This window comes from Elephas maximus, chromosome 21, assembly GCF_024166365.1.
Source record: "Elephas maximus indicus isolate mEleMax1 chromosome 21, mEleMax1 primary haplotype, whole genome shotgun sequence".
In the NCBI taxonomy this organism is placed as follows: domain Eukaryota; kingdom Metazoa; phylum Chordata; class Mammalia; order Proboscidea; family Elephantidae; genus Elephas; species Elephas maximus.
The window spans coordinates 36,069,559-36,086,349 of record NC_064839.1 but is presented as its reverse complement, the minus strand read 5'-3'; the positions used below and the strand labels follow the sequence as shown (position 1 = coordinate 36,086,349).

The following is a 16,791-nucleotide window of genomic DNA, read 5'->3' as shown; positions in this document are numbered from 1 at the left end:
TACTCTGAAACACGTGGTCACCATGAGTCAGAATGGACTTGAGGGTAACTTATTTTTTTTAATTACATAAAAAATACATATATATATTTCCGAGTTCAACCACTTCTCACCACCTATACTGTCATTGCCTTGGTCCAAACCACCATGATCTCCCACCTGGATTATTGCAAAAGCCTCCTAATTTTTTTTCCTGCTCTACCCTTTGCCTCCTTTCACTTATTCTCTAAGCTCAGCAATCAGAGTGATTTCTGTTACTGTATTTTTAAACAAACAACATACATATTATACATTTTTTGCAAACCATACAACCCATCCCCCCATGCATTTTTTTTCATAAGCGCCATATACAGATATTTTTTTCCATGTTGTTGACTTCAATTTAAATTTTTTTTTCTGTTCTATGGATTTAATGTTACAGGGATAAAACTGATCTCATGCAAACATCATTTAAGGTGGGTATTTTCCTAAACCAAGTGCAACCAGTGGTGAACTGAACAGACTAGTAATGGAAATGGCACGCCATGAAACCAAAGAGTATGAATGCACAAAGAGCTACAAATTAGTAAGCGCAAAAATGATCCTAGGCCTAAAACTACAAGAACAAGGCGTTGTTTATATTTTATTGCTTTCGTAAATCTTAAACTGAAACATAATTCTTGAGACTCAACATCTTTGAAATCAACAAATAAAATCCACCAGAAAAAACTGTTTTCATCTTAAAATGGGCCATTTTAGTTTATTCACTCCTTGTCATCATCAGTGGTTCTCACTCTCATGGAAAGGCCATTCCTTTTCATGAATTTAGAAACCCAGGTGAAACCTGCCTTGAAATCTGCGATTCTTCTTTCATTTGCCAAAAGCTTCACTTTGATCTGAATTGAGACAGTAAAGACAGCTTGATTTTGTTCCCTTCGAGAGAAATAATCCACTCTTTCAAGTCATTCTCCAACTCAGGCCATTTCTCTTTGGGCCCACAACACGCACATTTTAGCGATTTCATTTTCTCCAGCTCCTGTTTCTTTCTCCGTTGGCGAATGGAGTACTCTCCAACCTCAAACTCTCGCTGCCGCTCTGTTGCTTATTTCTTCCACCCTCAGTTTGAAGTCAGTGGTGGAGGGCTTGCATTTAATTCCTTCCATGACCCTAAGGGGTTCTAAGATTCAGATTTATAAACTGAAAAAAATGTGCACGACATAATCGGTAACTAGCTGGTTCTTGTAAAAAGATCACAAAATTCAAATGTGAGGTATATAAGAAGCAAAGGTCTTTTTACATTCTCACAAGCATATGACTAAGGTGGCTTATGATCGTTGACCAAACACATTGGTGCTAATAAGACATAATTAGACTATGAAAAAAGCAGACCTAACATAGCTTAATGGTTTCACTTAAGATGATCTGATAAGGTTTTCATATTCAATTTATGAGCCAAAAGCAACTGTGTATCAGTTTTGCTTTGTTTACTCCCCCAATTAAAAGCCAGAGTCGGAAGGCAGGAATTGACTGTGATAATTATGTCAATGCAGATTGCATCAAGATTCCTACTGATAGCTACTTGATGTCATTTATGCCAGTGTAGGCTTCGCTTTGTTTATGCTTCCAAATGACCACAGATGATTTATGGATAGGCTTCAGTAGGTTCAAGGCTCCGGCTGATTAACTCAAAAGCAATGGGGATATAATTATCAACTTACATTAATAGAAACAAAAGCACAGCTGCAATTGTTTATTTTCCAATTACCAGAGTACTACCAAACTCATCCATGACTTCTTAACCATGGCTGATACTTTTATCATACAAATATGATCAAAAGTAACATTTTTGGACTATTGAGTGAGGGTGAATGAGGCTGAAATTTACTTCTGGAAATGTCGTGAGACATGCACGTTATGTGCATGGGCGCACTATGCCAGAACTTTTTTTACAAAATTTCATCATTTCCACATGTTATATGTGTGTGCGTGTTATTTACATGGGCACGCTATTTGGGAAAAATACAGTAAATGTGTAAGCCAGATCATGTCACTGTGCTGTTCAAAACCATTCGGTGCCCTCCCGTCTAATTCAGAGTAAAAGCCAAAGCCCTTAAAATGACCTTTGAGGCCCTACAATCCACTCTCCCCGCCCCCAACACCGCAATAACTTCATCTCCGTCTTCTATCACCCTCACTCACTCTCCTCCAGCCACACAGGCTCCTCACTCGCTGTTCCTTGAACATGCAGACATGCTCTCACTCAGGTATTTGTACTTCTATACCCTTCATCTAGAGTGTTCCTTTCCCAGCTCATAAGGTTTTTTTCTCAAACTGCCCTCAGACATTTACTCAAATGTCAATTTCTTAACCAGCCATTCCCTCCCTCCTTATTTTTCTCTTTGGCATTTATCACTGGCATTCTACACACTGTATTTACTTATATTATTCATTGTCTGTCTCCCCCATCTAGAATGTAAGATCTGTGAGGGCTGTGGTTTTTGTCCCTTCTGCTCCCTGCTGTAGCCTTGGTGCTTAGAATGGTGCCTATTCTTAGTAGGAACTCAATAAATATTTACTGAATGAATTTGAGCATCAATTTTCTGAAATTTCCAAAGATTATATTTTAACTTCCTTAGAGGGCAGTAGTGGCTAATGGTAGAATTCGCGCCTTCCCTGCTGTCTTAGTCACCTAGTGCTGCTATAACAGAAATACCACAAGTGAGTAGCTTTAACAAGCGGAAATTTATTTTCTCATCATTTAGGAGGCTAGAAGTCTAAATTCAGAGCACTGGTTCTAGGGAAAGGGTTTCTCCCTATTGGCTCTGGAAGAAAGTCCTTATCCTTGGAGATCTCTACGTGTCTTGGCATTGTCTTATCCCATCTCTGCTCCCTTGTTTAATCTCTTTTATATCTCAAAACAGATTGAAGCAAGACACACCCTACACTAATCCTGCCTCACTGACATAACAAAGACAACCTACTCCCAAATGAGACTACAACCACAAGTATAACAACCAAAAACCACAAGCATAGAGGTTAAGATTTAAAACATATTTTGGGGGCACACAATTCGATCCAAAACACACGCATAAGACCCTGGTTGGATTCTCGGCTAATGTACCTCAAGTACAGCCACCACTTATCTGTCAGCACAGGCTTGCGTGTTGCTAAGATGCTGAAGAGGCTTCAGCAAAGCTTCCAGGCCAAGACAGACTAGGAACAAAGGCTTGGTGATCTACTTCCAAAAATCAGTCAATGAAAAACCCTATGGATCACAACAGTCCAACCCTGTTGTACATGGGGTTGCCATGAGTCAGGGGATAACTCGAAGGCAGCTAACAACAATAGACTAAATTTGTTTTGGTGAGACATTAAAAAGATCAACTCTCTTTCCTATCTATCAGATTAACAAAGAGATTATAGCTCTGACAATAAGTATTGGTGACAAGCCTCATATGCTTCTGGCACTTGGCAACTTCTAATAGAGTTAAAGACACATATACTGTTACCCGCCCCCCCCCCCCCACTCCAATGTTTATACTTCTACTTATCTGCCAGGAGAAAGTTCTCCAACACACGCAGAAGAAACCATGTTCAAGGATGTTAAACACAGCAATGTTTATAGAAGTAAAAAATCTGTTAACAATCTAAATGTCCATCAGTGGAGGAACGGATAAATTGTGAGATATTTTAAAAATGGAATGCTACCAAAAGGTTGGTGGTTTGAACCCACCCAGCAGCTCTGTGGGAGAAGGACCTGGCAATCTGCTCCTGTAAAGATTACTGCCTACACAATAAAAGAAAATTACAGATCAATATCTCTCATAAATACAGATACAAAAATTCTCACCAAAATTCTAGCCAATAGAATTCAGTATCATATCAAAAAAATAATACACCATGTCCAAGTGGGATTCATACCAAATAGGCAAGGATGGTTCAACATTAGAAAATCAATCAATGTAATCCACCACATAAATAGAACAAAAGAAAAGAATCACACGATCACCTCAATTGACACAGAAAAGGCATTTGATAAAGTCCAATTTTCATTCCTGATTTAAAAAAAAAACAAAACTCTTGTAAACGTTCACTTAAAGCTCAATAAAAATTATTTTTAAAAAAACTCTCAATAAAATTAGAAGGGAAATTTCTCAACATAATTAAAGGCATCTATACAAAACCAACAGCCAACAACATTCTCAACAGAGAGAGGCTGAAAGCATACCGCCTAAGAACAGGAATGAGATAAGGATGCCCTTTATCACCACTCCTATTTAACATTGTGCTGAAGTCCTAGCTAGAGCAATAAGGCAAGAAAAAGAAATAAAGGCATCCAAATTGAAACCCAAAAACCAAACCCACTGCCATGGAGTCAATTCTGACTCATAGTGACACTATAGGACAGAGTAGAACTGCCCAATTGAGTTTCCAAAGAACGCCTAGCAGATTCGAACTGCTGAGCTCTTGGTTAGCAGCTGTAGTACTTAACCATTACACCACCAGGGTTTCCCCAAATTGAAAAGGAGGAAGTAAAATTACTTCCTCCATGATACTATACATAGAAAACCCCAAAGATTCCACAAGAAAATTACTGGAACTAATAGATTCGGCACAGTAGCAGGATATAAGACCAACATTTAAAAAAAAAAAAAATTCAGTTGCATTCCTAGACACCAAACAAAGAGAACTTCAAAAAGGAAATCAGGAAATCAATGCCATTTATAATAGTCCCTAAAAAGGCAAAATATTTAGGAATAAATCCAACCAGGGACATAAAGACTTATAAAAAGAAAACTACAAAACACTGCTGCAAGAAACTAAAAGAAACCTACATAAATGGGAAAACATACCATGCTCATGGATAGGCAGACTCAACACTGTGAAAATGTCAATTCTACCCAAAATGATGTACAGATACAGTGCAATCCCAATCCAGATACCAACAGCACTCTTTAACGAGATGGAAAAACTAATCGCCAAGTTTATATGAAAAGGAAAGAGGTCCTGGTTAAGCAAAGCATTACTGAAAAAAGAAAAAAACAAAGTAGGAGGTCTCACACTATCTAATCTCAGAACCTACTACACAGCCACAGTAGTCAAAGCAGCCTAATACTGGTACAAAAACAGACACACAGATCAATAGAACAGAACTGAGAACCCAGACATAAATTCATCTACCTATTTTTTTTTTTTATGGTCAGCAAATCTTTGACAAAGGACCAAAGTCCATTAAATGGGGAAAAGATAGTCTTTTTAACAAATGGTCCTGGCAAAACTGGATATTCACCTGTAAAAAAATGAAAGAGGGTCCATGCCTCATACCATACACAAAAACTACCTCAAAATGATTCAAAGACCTAAATATAAAACCTAAAATGATAAAGATCATGGAAGAAAAAATAGGGTCAATGCGAGGGGCCCTAACATATGGCATAAATAGAATACAAACCATAATTAGCAATGCAAACACCACAAGATAAAGTAGGTAACTGGGAGCTCCTAAAAATTAAACACTTACGTTCACCAAAAAAATCAAAACTCATTGCCATCAAGTCGATTCTGACTCACAGTGACCCTATAGGACAGAGCAGAACTGTCCCACAGGGTTTCCAAGGAGCTGTTGGTGGATTTGAACTGCCGACCCTTTGGTTAGCAGCCAAGCTCTTAACCACTGCACCACCAGGGCTCCAATGCTCATCAAAAGACTTCACCGAAAGAATAAAAAGGGAACCTACAGACTGGGGAAAAAAAAAAAACTTGGCTATGACGTATTCAACAAGGGTCTAATCTCTAAAATCTTACTTCAATACCTCAACAACAAGAAGACAAATAACCCAATTTAAAAAATAGGCAAAGGATATGAACAGGCACTTCACCAAAGAAGACATTCAGGTATCTAACAGACACATGAGGAAATGCCCGTGATCATTAGTCATAAGAGAAATGCAAATCAGAACTACAATAAGATACCATCTCCCCCTGACATTATTGGTTCTAATCAAAAAAAAAAAAAGAACATATGTTGGAGAAGTTGAGCGGAGACTGGAACTCTTATACACTGCTGGTGGGAACATAAAATGGTACTACCACTATGGAAAATGATATGGCACCTCCTTAAAAAGCTAGAAATAGAAATACCACATGATCCAGCAATCCCACTCCTAGGAATACAGCCTAGAGAAATAAAAGTCGTCACACGAATAGACATGTGCACACCCATGTTCACTGTAGCACTATTCACAATATCAAAAAAGATGGAAACAACCTAAGTGCCCATCAACAGGTGAATGGATAAACAAACTATGGAACACACACACAATGGAATACTATGCAACGATAAAGGACAATAATGAATCCACAAAACATGTCACAACATGGATGAATCTACAAGGCATTATGCTGAGTGAAATAAGTTAATCACAAAAGGACAAGTATGGTACAGGACCACTATTATAAAAACCCAAGGAAAGGTTTACACGTACAAAAAACAATCTTACTGGTTACAAGTAAGGTGTGGGGTGGGGAGGAAAAATCATTAACTAGATAGTAAAAACAAAACTTGTTGCCGTCGAGTCAATTCCGACTCACAGCGACTCTACAGGATGGAGTAGAACTGCCCCATAGGATTTTCCAAGGAGCTGCTGGTGGATTCGAACTACCATGCTTTTGGTTAACAGCTATAGCTCTTAACCACTGCACCAACAGGGCTCCAACTAGATAGTAGACAAGTGTTAACTTTGGTGAAAGGAGAGACAACACACAATATAGGGGAAATCAGTACAACTTGACCAAGGCAAAGTCAAAGAAGCTTCCTGGACACATCCAAACACTTTGAAGGACTGAGTTACTGGGACTGGGGGTTGGGAACCATGGTCTTGGGGGACAGCTAGGTCAACTGGCATAAAGTAGTTCATAAAGAAAATGTTCTACATCCTACTTTGGTAAGTAGTGTCTGGGGTCTTAAAAGCTTGCGAGCGGCCATCTCGTCTGGAGCAAAGAAGAATGAAAAAGACTGAGAACACAAGGAAAATATTAGTCCAAAAGACTAATGGACCACATGAACCGCACCCTCCGCCAGCCTGAGCCTAGAAAAACTGGATGATACCTGGCTACCACCACCAACCACTCTGACAGCAATCACGACAGAGAGTCCTGAACAGAACAGGAGAAAAATGTAGAACAAAACTGAAATTCACAAAAAAAAAGACCAGACTTACTGATCTGACAGAGACTGGAGGAACCCTCGAGACTTGGCCCCCGGACACGCTGCTAACTCAGACTTGAGGCCACTCCAAAGTCTACCTTTCAGCCAAAGATCAGACAGGCCTATAAAACAAACAGTAACACAAGTGAGGAATGTGCTTCTTAGTGCAATCAAGTATATGAGACCAAACGGCAACTGCTCCCCAAAAGGAAAGTGGAAAAGACAAGAACAGAGGAAAACTGTAGGAATGGACACAGGGGACCCGAGGTGGAAAGGGAAAGGGGGAGACTGCTGACACACTGCGGGGATGGCAACCAATGTCACAAAACTATTTGTGTATAAATTTTTGAATGAGAAACTAATTTGCACTATAAACTTTCACCTAAAGCACAATAAAACTTAAAAAAAAAAAAAGATTACAGCCTAGGAAACCTATAGGGCAGCTCTACTCTGTCACAGAGGGTTATTAAGAATCAAAAGCAGCTCAATGGCATCTAAAAGCAACAACAATATAGTATTTGAATTCAATCTACATACACAGATTTCAAACTGTAATTCTAAGGGGGCAGGGAGGAGGCAAGTGTAGCCAAAGCATGATACTACTGGTATACATTTAAACCTACACAACATAATCATATATGTTGTTGTGGATACACACAAGTATAGTAAAGGCATAAACGCATGGACAGGAAGAAACCACACCACGTTCAGAGCAGAAGTTACCTCTGGGGAAGGGGAGGAGTGAGTAGGGGAAGGGGTGTGGGGAGAGGGACCAGGGGAACTTCAATTGTATCTGCAATATTTCATGTTTTTAAATAACAAAGTTCTGAAGCAAATACAGCAAAATGTTAATATTCATTAAACCCAGATAGTGGTTTTTACGACTTTGTTATCTTAATCTCGGAACCATTTTATACGTTGAATCTTTTTCAAAATTTAACAATAATTTTAAGGAAAAGAAAAGATCGTATCTTGAGTAATGAAGGAAAGAGTAAGGATTATAAATTAAGCCTTAGGGCTTTTAGTCACAGAGTTAAAGCACCAAAAGCTGGAAATCCATTTTTTATAGACTTTAAGAACAAAAAATATTTTTAGAAGCTTTAAGTCTTCTAGGACTCTTTCTTAAGGCAACCTGACTGATGGTAGTATTTAAACAAGCTTGTTCTCCATAAGCTAAAGACCTCAACTGGTTTAGCTTTTGGTCCTAAGTCTTAGGGAATAAAACTGAAGCCTCCACATGCCCTGTTACACGGGGAAAAGACCAAGCCTCTTGATCTACACTTCACGGCCCCAGAACACAATCAGATAAATTCTCCAGAAGGCACAGGAGGAAGAAAGCCAACTGGGAAAGGAGGAGAAACATGGTAGATACACCGCCATGTTGTCCTTCTCCAATGTCTTTAATAAAATCCACTGTTTATTAACAATAATCCATGTTATTATGTGAGTCTTTGTCTGGCATTCCAAATCCAGTTAGCAAAATACCATCTTGATGTTACTAGGTAATGTCCAGAATAAGCAAAGAGACAGAAAGCAGATTTGTGGTTGCCAGGGGCTGGAGGGAGGGGCATATGGGGAGTGATTGCTAATGGGTATGGGGTTTCTTTTCAGGTAATGAAAACATTCTGGAATTCTAATTCCAGCAGTGATGATTATATCACTCTGTGAATATACTAAAAACCACTGAGTTGTACACTTTAAAACAGGGTGAATTTTAAAGTATGTGAATTATATCTCAATTTCTTAAAACAAGAACTCAGTTAAAACAGTTCAAAAAAAATCTCAAAATACAATATCCTCAGAGATAAAATGTTACATACATCAAACAAGAACAGAGTATTATTTTTTAAAAAAGAAAAAAAAGTACCGTTCAGAGAGCAAGAAAGTGCTTTTGAAAAGGAAAGCTGATAGCAGAAACAAAACTGGTATATAAAGTAAGGAAATGTACTAAAAAGTAGAACCAAAAGAAAGGGATGGTAAATAGGAGAGAAAAGATTTTTTTTTAATTGTGGATTAGTCTAAAATGCCCAAAGTCTGACGTAAAGGAAATCCAGAAATAGAAAAGAGAGACAGAAAAATAAGACAGAGAAATTGTCAAAGTATTGTTACGAAATATTTTTCTTAAACTGAAGGATACATATTTTTAGACAGAAAGGGCCCAATTGAGTGCCTAGAACAATGAATGAAAAACAGAACCCCACTAGATCCTACGGTCGTGAAATTTCAGAACGTAAGAATAAAGAAATATTATATGAACTTCAGTCAGATTTACAAAGAACAGGAATCAGAACAGTATAAGACTTCTCAGCATTAATACTGAATGCTAGAAGAGAATGCAATGCCTTCAAATTCTAAGGTAAAATTATTTCCAATCTAGAATTCTGTAAGAAAACAACCCATCAAGTATGAGAAGAAAATATTTTCAGATGTGCAAAGTCTCATAAAAGTTACTTCCCAAGCTCCCTTTCTCAGAAAGCTACCGAAAGATGTAAACTGGGGAATAAATGAAAAATACAGTGGACATTGCGTATCCACACGGGAGAGGCAAAAGGAATGCCTAGAATAACGATGAAGAAACTTCCCAGGGCATCGTTGTGCAATAGATCCAGAGAGAACCAGTCCAGATTAGAGGGTTTGCAGGAGATGTCATCTCTAAGTAAGAAAATGGGAGATGTAGATTACATGATGCATCTGACAGCATTGAAAGAAGTGTATTTTAGCTCTATCAGAATGTTTGGAGCTGAACTAGTGATAGTACGGAGAAAATTATGCAAATGGAAAAAAGCATGAAGACTCTTTCCTTCAGTCATATTCAACTGGAAACAGTAGAGGAAGCCGAACAGCATGTGGAGCCACGGCAGCCAGGAGGTGAAGGATAGTGGCTGCTGTTGCCTACTCTAAGATCTGGACTTGGCCCCCCCCCAGGGAGCCAGAGGGTACACTGGAAACAGGACTGGTTGATTCCATTTTTTAATTATTGAGATATAATTCACAAACCATAAAACTCATCCTTCTAAAGTGTGCAATTCAGTAGTTTTTAGTTTACCCACAAAGTTGTGCAACCATCACCACTGTGTGATTCCAGAACATTTCATCACCCACCTATTAGCAAACAGTCCTCATTTCCTTCTTTCCCTATCCCTCGGCAACCACTAATCTACTTCCTGTCTCTATGGATTTGCCTGTTATGGACATTTTGTGTAAGTGGGATTGTACAATATGTGGTCTTTTGTGTCTGGCTTCTTTCAATTAACATAATGTCCATTCACGTTGTAACATAAATCAGTACTTTATTCTTTTTCATGGCTGAATAATATTTCATTGTATACACATGCCACACTTGGTTTATGCATTCATCAGTTGATGGGCATTTGAGTTGTTAGAACAAGTGGATTCTTGAAGGGCTGTGGGGAACGATGCCTCTTCCAGACCTCTTTTATTCACCCTGTCCAGTTCTGAAGCAGGGTTAGTCATTCAAGAGATGCTTGTAGACCCGCTCTGTGCCAGACCCTGGGTATACAAAGGTGAACGCCACAGGGCCGTTGCCTTCAGGAGCTCAGAGACTTTCCTCAGAGATACCTCTTTAAATAAACCCCTGAAAAGGTGGAGAGGAGAAAGCAACCACAGCACCTAATCGTTCTGACCACTCAACCTCAGCAAGAACTGGAATCTGAGATGAAGTGACCCACTGGCCAGTCTCTGGAGGCAAACAGACTTAACCACTCACTAGCTGGGTAGGGAGGGTACCCTCTCTAGATCTCAGTTTCCTCATCTGTGAAATGAACCTAAAAACACTTAACCTCATGAAATTATTGTACAGATTAAATGAGTTCAGGTAAAGCTGCCAGGACATAGTAAGTGTTCTTCAAATATTAACTACGAGTGAAAGCAGTTCTTCTTGATGCTGAAATTACAGGCCCTGGGATAGCTGGAACCTCAATTCCTGAAATTCTTGACCCAGCTCTGAGTCAAGAAACCACTGAGTCCTGATCTCAAGCCGGAAGGACCTGTGTAGAGGTGAGCCAGGGAAGAGTAGGAATGGTGACTCCCCAGCAGAATTAACCAGCTGTAGAAACAGACAGAGTTGCTTATTTCTAACTATGGATAACTCCACATCCACCTCTAGCAAGATGTGCAAGAGAAGGGTCTGTCCAAAAGATTCCTCCTTTCCCTCACACTCTCATGCTTTTCCAGTTTGCTACACTAACTTTTTTTTGTTGGCTTCTTTCCTCTGTCCAGCATTGAGTTACTTTTCATTCTCCAAAGGCCCATACTGAAAAACAATCAAACCGAACTGAACTTTGCCAAATGACATGTGTACAAAAGACGGAAGCATGTAAAAAGAGTGAGAAGGGGAGGGAGTTACATCATTGGAAGTGCAAGGGAATTAGGTTAATAATAAAGAGATTGGAAAGCAGATCGCAGGACAAAACAGGAAGCAAAAGGCATGGGTGACACAGAGGAAGAGACCTTGTCCTAGGTCAGGACCGCCCAGTCTTGCTTGGTATTTGGGGTTTTCCTAGAAGTAGTTATTAACATTTGACTTAAATCACTGTCTGTTTACAAACTGGGAAAGATTAGGAGGAGAGAGGGGCTGCAACCTTCTAAAAAAGATTCTAGTTGGTTGTCTGCTAGCAGAAACAAGATTTTTCCCTTTCTTCCTAACTCTCAGAAATTCCAGAGTCCATCAGAGACTGAAGTGACTCAAAGCCCCTTAAAAGCAGCTCACTGATGGATTCCCGGGGAAGTTTATATTCATACACCCACTACCACACTAGCATACAGATCGAAGCAACAAATTTGTACTCAGAGGACCAAGATTCAAAGCCTAGCTCTTTCACTGCTTAACTCCATGACCTCACTCGGGTCACTTCACCTCAGTGGGGTTCTGCTTTTTTTTTAAATCTGTAAAATGGCAGGATGTCTAACAAACAATATCCGCTCAATACATGTTTGGGAAAACCAACATTTTAAAGTTCTAAAAACCCATTACCCATCCTTCCTGGAAGTCTCCAAATTGTTTGTCAACCCAGAAAGCCAGATTAATTCCAGAAATTGGCATTGAAATTGATTTCAGGGGCACTACAAAGATGCACACTTCTAAGAGTAGCCTCCTCAGATGCACACTTCTAAGAGTAGCCTCCTCAAGAAAAATGAGATCCATTAGCTTGTGGTTTTCAAAAGAATCTCTAAACAAAAAGCAAAATGGAGAGAAAATCAAGTTCCCAGAGATATCCTACAATGCTCTGATGTACTTAAAACGTCTACTAGTATAATAGTCTAAGTTGAGATTTTATATCAAAATTTAACTTCGAACAGGAAGCACTCCTCTTGGATATATATCTACAGTACTCCCTTGGTGACCTCATTCACTCTCCTAACTCTAAATACTATCCATATGCTAACAGCTCCCACATGTATTATCTCCAGCCCAGGATTGCTGCCAGACTTCTATACCTAATTGCCCACGACTCCTTCATTTAGATTTCTAATAGGCATCTTACAACAGACATGAGCAAAATTGAGTCCCAACCCAACTCCTCCTGCAGTCTCCCCCATCTCAGTTAGTTGGCTCCTTTCTTAGAGTTGTTCATGCCAAAGATCCTGGAGTCATCCTTGACCCCTCTCTTTCCCTCACATCCCATATCCAACTCAGCTCATAAACAAATCCTTTTGGCTATACTTCAAAATATATCCAGAATCCAACTGCTTCTCACCACTCCATCACTACCACTCTGGTCCATCTTTCACCTGGATATGGCAATAGCCCCCTAACTTCTCTCCCTGCTTCTACCCTTGCTTCCCTTTACCCTCTCTTCGCAAACCAACCAAAGTGAGTCTGTTAAAACGTAGGATAAATCATGTCACGCCACTGCTCAAAACCCTCAATGGCCCCAACTCACTCTGAGTGAAAATCGACATCCTTACAATTGCCTACAAGGCCCTGAACAACCTGCCCATCTCTCCCTCTGCCCCTCAATACCTCCCTATCCCCCACCCTCACTTCCTTCCAGCTACACTGGGCTCCTGGAAGGTCCACAAACGTACTAGGGGTGCTCCCTCTTAGGCCTTTTGAACTTGCTGTTCCCTCTGCCTAGACCACTATGAGTCCACTTAGCCACATGACTCCTTCCCTCACTACTTTCAGATCTTTACTCAGCCATCACCTTCCCAGGGAGGCTTTTCTACATGCCCTATTTAAAACTGCAACCCCACCCAACACGCCACATTCCTCTTGTCTGCTTTCTCACAATATATATTTACTTCTTTGTTTTGCTTCTGCCTTTCCCCCCTAAAATTTAAGATCCACGAGGGCAGGGATTTTTGCCTCTCTTGTGTACTGCTGTAGTCCCTGCGTCTAGAACACTGTCCAACAGAAATATAAAGGGAGCCACAAATGTAACTTTTCATTGTCTAAGATCTACCTTTAACCCAATAAATCCAAAATGTTAACATCTACACTATACATATTGTAATGCAAATAATACAAAAATACCAAAAAGATGTGTTATTTTTTTTATACTAAATACTCAAAATTTTATACTTACAGCACATCTGAAACACTGGACAGCCACATATGGCTAGTGCCCACCATACTGGACAACGCAACTCCAAAGAAATGCCTGGCATAGAGTCGGCACTTATAGTCATTGAATGAAAACAACATTTTCCCTGAAATAAGAGCCAACTGTGGCATAGTACGGAGCCCTGGTGGCGCAGTGGTTAAGCATTCAGCTGCTAACCAAAAGGTCGGCAGTTCAAATTCACCATTCACTCCTTGGAAACCCTACGGGGCAGTTCTACTCTATCCTATATATAGGGTTGCTCTGAGTCGGAATAAGGTTTTTCTGGGTTTTATGAGTCGGAATCGACTCAACAGCAACAGGTCTGGTTTGGTTTTATGACACAGTACAGGGTTTTCTAAACCTCCATTATTCACGTTCTATAAGCATGATTTTTGCTGTGACCTTTATTATTAGTGTTTTTCCTTAAAATGCCACGTATTTTTATACTTGAAAAAAATATTTTCAAACAATGTTTTATTATGTTCATAAATGAAAAAGAACAACTCTGGGGATAAAATGACCTGGGCATGACTCCCTGCTTAGTCATTCACTAGCTCTGGGACCTAAAGCAAAAACATCTCTAAGTCTCGGCTTCTTCATCTGTCAAGCGGGGACAATATTTACCTTCACAGGATCCTGGTGACGATTAAATGAGATGTTTGTATAAGCTCTTTGTAAATGGGAAAGTAGTGGAAGAGACTGAGAAGCCAAATGAAGCCTTTCTCCCATGCCTATCATTTTCATATAGATCAATAATAGAAAATAGCAAGCCTATCAGATAAGAGCAAGGATAGACGATGTGAGTGCAAATCCCTTGTCTGCCACTTACCAGTGTGTGACGTCTAGAAATTAATTTATTCTCTAAACATTTGCCAAGTGCCTACAACATGCCAGACCCAAGGCTAGCAGCCAAATAAGCCAAATAAGATATGAACCCTATCCTTGAGGTATCTGTAGGCTAGTAGGGAGAAAGGAGGAATCCCTGGATAGCAAATGGTTAAGCTCTTGACTACTAACTGAAAGGTTGGCGGTTTGAACCCATGGAGAGGCATCTCAGAACAAAAGCCTGGTGATCTGTTTCAGAAAGGTCACAGCTTAAAAACACTGTGGAGAGCTGTTCTACTCTGCAACACATGGGGTGGCCATGAGTCTAATCCACTCAATGACAACTGGTTAAAAGGGAGAAAGGGACAGCAAACAAGAGCGAGCAATAAATTGTTAACAATCAATTCATCTCTCTTAGGCCTGTGTTCATTGTGAAATGGGAATAACACCTTTCCAACCTAACTCACAGGACTGCTACAAAAATTAATTTAAATATGTTCGTCAAATACTCCAAAAACTTGGACTCATAAACGTAAGTACTTTTTTCCCAACTTGTAACCCAAAATGATTCCTGTTTCTGTGAAGGTCCAGTTTGAACATTCCCTGCAGTTACACTGCACCATGAAGTTCATTTCCCTTTTGCAAATTTCGGTAAACGTGAAGAGAAAGAGGAGGGATGAAGAGCTTTAACGCAGATATTTAACCTCAAAATCATGATTCAGGCCAGAGTTCTCGCAAACACAACACAGACCTCTCAGTCACCCCTACCTAGTTACAGTTTGTCAAGATAAGGACTCACGTGGTAAGGGAGGCTGAATAATTTAGACCTAAGAAAAATGAAAAGTCATAAAGCAGTACAGGTGAACACTCCTCCGTCCCAGGTTTCAGCAGACACTATGTTGCTGAGATAATGCTGGGCTGGGTTGCGGTCAACAGTTTAGACTAAAAGCCATTTTACCGCCAAAGTGCCCATACTTTTTTTTTTTTTTTTTAAAGCCTTGACCATGACCTGATCTGGGAAAATCTCAAAGAAAGATGATCTGAAAGGCTAGGTTCCCAAGACGTGGAAACCCTACCAAGCAGGACTAAAGGGCTGGTGAGGACAGCAAAATGATCAAGATTGTATGATGCCTCCTTAAGTTTATAAACTGAACGGAACCGGAATCAAAGTCTCTGGTAACAAACATTTCCAAAGAGGAAGGAAAGAAAGAGACTCTCAGACGGGGTTCAGGAAGCACCTTCATCCAGTTCTCCCTCTTTCCCTCCAAGTCATTCTCACGCACCCTGTTCTAGCCCAGTTGCAAAGCACCCCTTCCTCCTCTCCTGATCCCTCCACAAAGGTCACTCCTTTCCATCCCTGGGCACCTAAGGTCCTCATCTTTCGGAATGACCTGCTCCCCGCTGCACCCCTGGCTGCCTTAGCGCCCTCCACCGAGAAACCCCCGCGCGCGGCCCGCGGCGCGCCCACCGACTCGGGCAGGAGCCGGGACACCCCTCCTCGGAGGCCGGAACCGCCGCGCCAGGCCCCTCCCACAGGAAGCCACCGCCCCCCGGCGCCCGAGCCGCGCCGCCCCCGGTCCACCCCGTGCCGCTTGTCGCCCCCCGCCCGCTCCGCGCCGCCCGCCAGCCGGTTGCGTTGCCCACGCCCGCGCTCACTACCTGCCGTGACCACAGAAGCGGTTTCCAACTCCTCTCCCACTTCCGCCTCCCACCGCCCTCACTCGGGCAGGGTCACGTGAGAGCGCGCGGTCACCTGACTCGGAAGAGGCTGGCCGGGCTCGCAGGTGTGGGCAGCCGAAGCTTGGCAGCGGTGTTTTTGGTCTTGGAAAGACTTTCTCATTGTTAGTATTTTTCAAAGTGTGAGGGTTTTCCATCGGCAGGCTGCTCCCCTAGCAGTCATGAATTGAGGGTTCACTGCGCGCCAGGTGTCTCTTTACCGTTCCCATCAATCCTGTTGAGGCGGGTATTATCATTACCCCCCTGCACAGGTGAGAGGAAAAGATTCAATGAAGTAAGGTTGCCAGAAAAATACAGGATGCCCAGTTACATCAGGGCAGATTATCCGATAGGCAAGGTAAGCATGGTACTTACTTTGCTTACCAGATCATCAGTAGAGAACAAATCTCACATGTTTTCACCACATAAAAGATTCTGCTTCTAGGTATGGCTAGCATCTGTCTGTTTCCCAACACCACAACACCTTCCTGCAGAATCAAA

General features: G+C 40.9%; 1 protein-coding gene across 2 annotated transcripts in view; it reads right to left on the bottom strand.

The window, feature by feature from the left end:
* The window catches only part of WWP2 (WW domain containing E3 ubiquitin protein ligase 2), a 165,639-nt gene extending 149,329 nt beyond the window's left edge, over positions 1 to 16,310 (bottom strand). Inside the window, exons 1-2 of one of the 2 annotated variants that reach the window (XM_049863730.1) lie at positions 16,234 to 16,310; positions 7,197 to 7,305 (exon numbers count right to left, since the gene is read on the bottom strand). The gene's annotated coding sequence lies outside the window, so the exon portion shown is untranslated. The remainder of the gene's footprint in view (positions 1 to 7,196; positions 7,306 to 16,233) is intronic. The other variant, XM_049863731.1, reaches the window with a different exon arrangement.
* Positions 16,311 to 16,791: the final 481 nt, after the last annotated feature.